The sequence below is a fragment of the Benincasa hispida genome, chromosome 8 (genome assembly GCF_027475165.1).
Source record: "Benincasa hispida cultivar pf3 chromosome 8, pf3_genome.v1.1, whole genome shotgun sequence".
NCBI classification, from domain to species: domain Eukaryota; kingdom Viridiplantae; phylum Streptophyta; class Magnoliopsida; order Cucurbitales; family Cucurbitaceae; genus Benincasa; species Benincasa hispida.
In genome coordinates, this window is record NC_143485.1 from 6,715,465 (window position 1) to 6,722,103 (window position 6,639).

General features: G+C 35.2%; 1 long non-coding RNA gene across 1 annotated transcript; it reads left to right on the forward strand.

Annotated features, from left to right (window-relative positions):
- The first annotated feature begins 210 nt into the window (after window positions 1–210).
- Window positions 211–2,196, forward strand: LOC120083256 (uncharacterized). The gene is made up of 4 exons (XR_016531627.1): window positions 211–720; window positions 809–881; window positions 1,557–1,750; window positions 1,944–2,196. It is a non-coding gene; the product is annotated as an uncharacterized LOC120083256 (long non-coding RNA).
- Window positions 2,197–6,639: the final 4,443 nt, after the last annotated feature.

The following is a 6,639-nucleotide window of genomic DNA, read 5'->3' on the forward strand; positions in this document are numbered from 1 at the left end:
ATAATGTAACACCCCGCATTTTCTTTATTAATGTAATTTTAGTAACTTTTATTATTTGAGGGCATTTTTAGAATTTTGGACTTCAAGTGTAATTACGGGAATTTAATTATTGACATTGAAACTATTCAATTTGGAAATTAATGGTAGGAATTAATTCATTTTTTAGAAAGAAATGAAGTTAATAAAATAGAGTGGGATAAGGAAAAGAATAAAATAAAGTTATTTCATTTCCTTTTTAGTTTTTATTATTATTATTATAGAAAAAAAATATCCTTTCTCCTTCTTCTTCGTCATGTGCCCCCTCCCTCAAATTTCTCCTCCCGCCGTCAAGCCCTAAGTAACTCAGCCGTTTGTCCGTCATTTTCCGCCGCACCCTACAAGACTAGTTGAGCCGACTGTTCGCCGTTCGTGGGTTTTAGACCGACCAGATCCCGCCGCCAACCAAACCACGTTCGCCCTTGGCCCAGCCAAGCTGCGTTCACTCGTGACTAACTGCCACCATCCCTCCTTGCGTCTCAGCCGGGCCACCCAACGTTCCCTCACCGTCTGTCTCCCTCTCCCTCGCGAAACCAATTGAAGTTCGTTCGCCACCATAGATCTCCTCCTCTGCACACCCCTCTGCGCGTGGACCTCACAAAATTCGTCGTTGTCATACACGCCCTCTGTTCGCCGTTCGCCGCCACCGCCGTCATTGGGTTTCGTAGGATCTGGTAGTTTTGGGTAAGATCGGTTGAGTTTTGAAAGTTCTTGTTTGCCCATTAAATTTTGGATTCTTTTTTGGTTGATGCCGGTTATATTTGGAATTTAGATCCAAAATTGGAGTACTTCAGAGTCCGCAACGTGTTGCCCAGCGGATACGAGTTCGTTCGACAAGTAGTTTGGTAAGCGTTGTTGGTTGTTGGGAACCTATTGATTATTGGACTAAATTATGGTTTAATTTTAAGTATTTTGAAGGTTTCAAGTTGTCATCCATTGAGTTTTAAAATCTGCTAAGAGGAGATTTTGGAGTCAAAATCTTGCGAGTGTTTGTTGATCAAGTTTCATTTGGGTAAATTAATTAGTGATCATTGGATTAAATTTGTATGTTTGGGTCCTGGTTCCAAAGACTAAAATTTAGTATTATGTCTGTATTAGGGGACTTAATTCAAGATTTATTTCGTTGGAAATCATTAGCTTGGATTAATATCTGAATTTGACTTTGAGATAAGTAATCTTACTACTGGAACTACCCACAGGCCAAACACTAGATATATGCTAGCATAATAGACGAATATCAGGATAGAACGATAGCATGATACATAGATAGTATAGTATGACCGATATATGTTCTTGTATGAGAATCTGAAAGATTTATTTGTGTACGTAGATACTTGCATGCTAGTAAGGGATGATACTTGATTCACTGAGGTTGTATTTGGTATGAGGATATTGAGGCGTATATGCATGTTATATAGCCATGATATTGAGGTGTATATGTATGTTATAAAACCATATTGTGATAATTGTGATGTTGAGACTGTGATAGTGTCTTTACTGATTAGTTAGATGCCCACTAGGTATTGTGTTTCCTTCAGGATTTACCAGATTATGTTTCCTTCGGGATTCACCAGATATTGTGTTTCCTTCGAGATTCACCAGATATTGTGTTTCCTTCGGGATTCACCAGATTGTGTTTCCTTCAGAATTCACCAGATATTGTGTTTTATTCGGGATTCACCAGGGGTTGTGTTTCCTTCGGGATTCACTAGAGGTAATGGGCATACTTAACTACAGTAGGATAGAAACAAGTTTGTCATGTATGTACGTGTTCCATGAGGACTAGAGCAGTTTTTATGTTCCGCCAGAGGTAGGCATCTAGAGGACATAGATGCCTAGCCCGACCCCAGTAGTGGGGTTGCTTACTGAGTATTTTATACTCATTCTTTCTCATGTTGTTGTTTCAGGTAAAGGTAGAGATGCACCGGTGATTGACAAGCGGAATCCGTGATCGAGCCATTGGGACCAGTTTTATGCTTCCGCTCATGAGATTTAGATTTCTTTTTCATATTTTTCTTAACTTTCAGTTTTGATGTTTGAAACTTCTATTAAGAATTGTTTTCAGACTTATTTATTATCATTTATGATTTATGGGTACTCTATTGTTGTTTTTAATATTTGAATTTAATGAAGGTTTTTGAACTTACCTTATTTATTTAACATTTATTTCACCATAAAAATGTGTCGTTTTAAGTTCCATGCATGCACGTATTTAGTAATGGTCTAACTTGAGTCCTAGGGGGTTGGGTTGTTATAGTGACGTTGTTCTGTTTTGCCCAAAAAGTATCGCTTCTGTTTTCATGGTTGCACAACGCTTCTTTTGAACATTGCAACGCTTCTCCTAGTGGTAGAATGATAATTTTCTCAACCTTCTTTCTCTCTTAATGCATTTTAGCTCCAAACTTAGCCATTTTAACATCTTTTTGCACCAAACGCCCCGCTCTACCTCTTATGCACCTGAGACCTATAAAAACATCAATTAAACTCATTAAAATGGACTAACAACCCCGAATTAAGAAGAGGAATATAACACATTTTCGATGTTATCATAAACATTATATAAATTATTTTATTTAATTAGAATATTAATAACTAATAATAAAATTTATATTGAATAGTCAAGATAACATAAAATATTAATGGTAAATGTATTAGTTGAAATTTATTAAGTCTAAATAATTTATTTGCTTTTAATAATTAACTAAAATTAATAGTAATAATTAATTTATACTAATTTATTAATTAACCCGGCTCTATCTATCTCCCAAGTATAAAAATCCCACAAATATGGAAGGTATTAAAAAATCCAAGTCAGATGGGTTTTAAAGTTCCCTCGATAAAATAATATAATGGGTTTTAAAAGTGAAATACTATAAAACAAACACAGATATGAAAGGTTTATCTGAAATCCCATGGCAATATCTGTGAAATAAACAAGTCCTTAGAGATGTCCTAGGGGCATTCCCCATCCCCACCCCACCCCCTATTTCAATCCCCATCCCCTTGGGAAATTGGCGAGGATCAGTTCCCCAAGGGGAAAATTCCTCATTTTTTTTTAAAGTTTTTTAAAGTTTTTAAATTTTTTAATAAGTTTTTAATTTTTTTTCAACCAAATAAAATTTTATAAATTAAATAAGTTGTTTTCAATATAATTTTTTATTTAAATAAAACAATATAAAATCTCTTAAGATCTCTTACTAGCTAAAAAGAACAATATTAAATGAGTAAAAGATATATATACACACACACACATATACAGTAAGTGAGTTAATTATGTATTAAGTGTATATATATGTATGTATATGTATATATATTATATGTATGTATACATATATACGTACATATATATAGAAATCACTTATTATGATGAAGTATATATGTAATTAAAAAAGCTCACACTTTACTCTCATATAAATAACTTCTTATGAGTGTGTACATATATAATTAAATAAATCAATAGTTAAGGCAGGGCTAGGATAGGAGAATATAATCCTTGTCCCCGTTTAGCCATCAGGGAGAAAAGTCTCTCCACTCCCTTCCCTATTCCCCATCTAGTTGGGATTTCCTACCTCATTCGGGGTGAGTCCTTGCGAGTTAAATGGACATCTAACTCCTTTTCCGGGTTCGAGATTAAATCATTGCCCTCAATTCCAAGGTGCTCCTATATCTTTTTGAATTCCCACAAAAAGAAAACTCTCACAAAAGTAGATTACACAAAATTGTGGTCCAATTCCCCAACTAAGTCCAACATCTCTTGAAACCCTAATATCTTTTGTCCATCTCTTCCACTCCACCATTCTTTTCAAAATCACCACCTTTCAACCTAACATACTTCATCTCTTTATGTACTCATCAGCCATCGCCCTCGCTATGATGATCACCATCGTTGTTGTGGTTGAGTTGAGGTTCTATCGTCACCATCGTGGAGTCCAGTTGTTGCCACCGTATATGTCTTATAATTGTGAGTTTTATTCATTTTTGTGCCCACTATTCCCTTTCTTTCTAGTATTTGATGCTATACTTGATAATTATTGTTCTCTCAAAGTTGGAACAATTAGGATTATTAGTATTGTAAACGCACTCTTGTTAAAGGAAAAACACTTGAAATTCGGTATATATGATAAACACATAAAAAAAGTAGGAAAAACACATGAAATTATGTATATATGATAAACACATACGAAAGTATCCTTTAAATGAAAAACTGCTTCACTAACGCACTGTAATAAGGAATTAGAAAAATCTACTAAATGTTGCAGACAAGGCCAATGTAATGGGTATGCATCCAAACTATTCGATGCATGAAAGATACATTCGGCTTGTGCGATCTACATCAAATCATCAACGTGTAGGCATGGAAATCTAACTGATGACGTATGATAGAAGTAGAGTGGCAGGCGGCTGTCTCAGGGTATGAAAATTAATGCAATCACATCACCAAATGGTTAAGTGATTGCCTATATAAAGGAAAATCTACTTGCAAGAGAGTTAAAAAAAAAAAAAAAAAAAATCAGATAGTAGACAGTTAGGAAAGTAGTTAGTTTTCACCTCTACCTTCTGCAAGCAAGGACTAGGAGGGGCAACCATCATCTTCCACCGTTGATAAAGAGATGCTGCCAGAGAGAAGCTTGAGAGAGACATCTTCTTCAACTCGTTCACCAAGTTGGCTAAAGCAAGCACTAAAAATAAGCCAAAGAGGACTAGAGGTTGAAATCTACGGCTTGACTTCTTCATTTTTCCTTACATTCTCATTTACCACTCCACTGATTGAACTGAGTATTTGTATCAAGCTTATATCTTTAATTCAATCTCATTTTCGACCATTCTCTAGATCTCCATCTATTTATTTTCTAAGTTATTTGCGTTTTTGAACTTTCTGACTTGATGAATGCATAAAATTCATGCTAGAATCTACTTGATTAGTTGATTAAAGTGAAAAAGCAGTTAAGTCACTTGAGAGAGTAATTAATTGTTGAACGCATCAAGTTAGGGCGTGAAGTAATTTTAGAGATAACATTGTTCATGTCTTCTGTTTTCTCTTTGCAATTAACGCACGCACCCTAGAGATAGGATTAAGTGTGGCCAATCGCATCGAGAGATGTTGAACATAAACTAAAGAACAGATTTCCTTCGCATCACATATACACTTAGATTTAGCAGACATCCATACCATCTCCATATTCACTATCATTGCGCGCTTATATGCTTGTAGTTCTCATGAGGAAATCAACACATACATTTAGACATAAGTCATGTCATTCATTCACAATCCTTTTTATCTCTCTGAACTCCTATGACCTCTTGAATGCGGCCAATAGTTAGTGTATATGTTGTCAAGTAATTAGGAACCCACTACAACATATTCAAAGGCCAACCCTGGGTTAGTAACAATAGAATCCCTGCGTTCAACCTTGGACTTACCAGGACACTTTGGCTAGATTTATACTTGGGTCTAGTTTAAGAAGACTTGTACGCATCAGTAAGTGTGCACGCATATCATCAGTCCAATGCATAGCAATTTCTACATACCAAGAGATAGATTAAATATTCACATAATTCACCATCACAATCATTCATTCTCATCATTCATCATCCTTCATCATTATTCATCATTATTTAGAATTGAAGAAGGCAAACAATACTCTAAACAAAACGTCTCATTAAATCTAATGACTATTCAATCAATGATATGAGTTGATGCTGCCAATTTCAACTACAAAAAATGTATAATCTTACGGAAAATAGTCATCTCATAATCATACTAATGACCAAACTAATATTATATATTACTAAAATATTAACCGAAGCTAAGAAAATTCACAATGGATACCTTGTTAATTAAGTCAAACTAATCACTTAAGCATTGCTAGGGTTGGCAATGGGGATGAGGCGGGGCGAGGGGACGTCCCCCGTCCCCAGCCGCGTGGGGGAAATTCTCCCCCATCCCTTCCCCCGTCCCTGCAATTTGAAGGTGGGGACGGGGGCGGGGATTCACCGTTGGGGAAACGGGGTCCTCGCAAGGCCCCATTCCCCATTTTCTTGCGGGGATTCCTCTACTAATTCCCCGTAGGGGAATTTTAATTTTATTTAAAATTTGATTAAAATTTGGGCTTGGCTTTTGGGCTTAGATTTAGAATTTAGATATTTAATATTGGGCTCCACAACACTATAAGTCTATACATTATAAACATACATATAAATAAGTTATTTTATATACTTATAAAATATTAAAAATATAAATATATCAAATCGGGGTCGGGGTCAGGGCGGGGATACCGTCCCTGTCCCCGTACGGAACCCCAAAAAAAGTTTTCGATTTGACCCCATCCTCGATCAAATCGGGGATTCGCAGGGAATTTTGCCAACCCTAAGTATTGCGAAAACTTAGTCCATGTACCTAAATTTAAGAAAACAAGTTAAATAGAATTAGAAGGGAAGCAGAAATTTACTGAAATAATTATACTATTCTTTATTAGTAAACAAATTAATAATTTTTATTCTCTATTAGTAAATAAATTAACAATTTTTATTCTTTATTAGTAAACAAATTAACAATTTTAATTTTTTATGAGTTGAGTTGCAACATTTTTAATTTGTTTACTA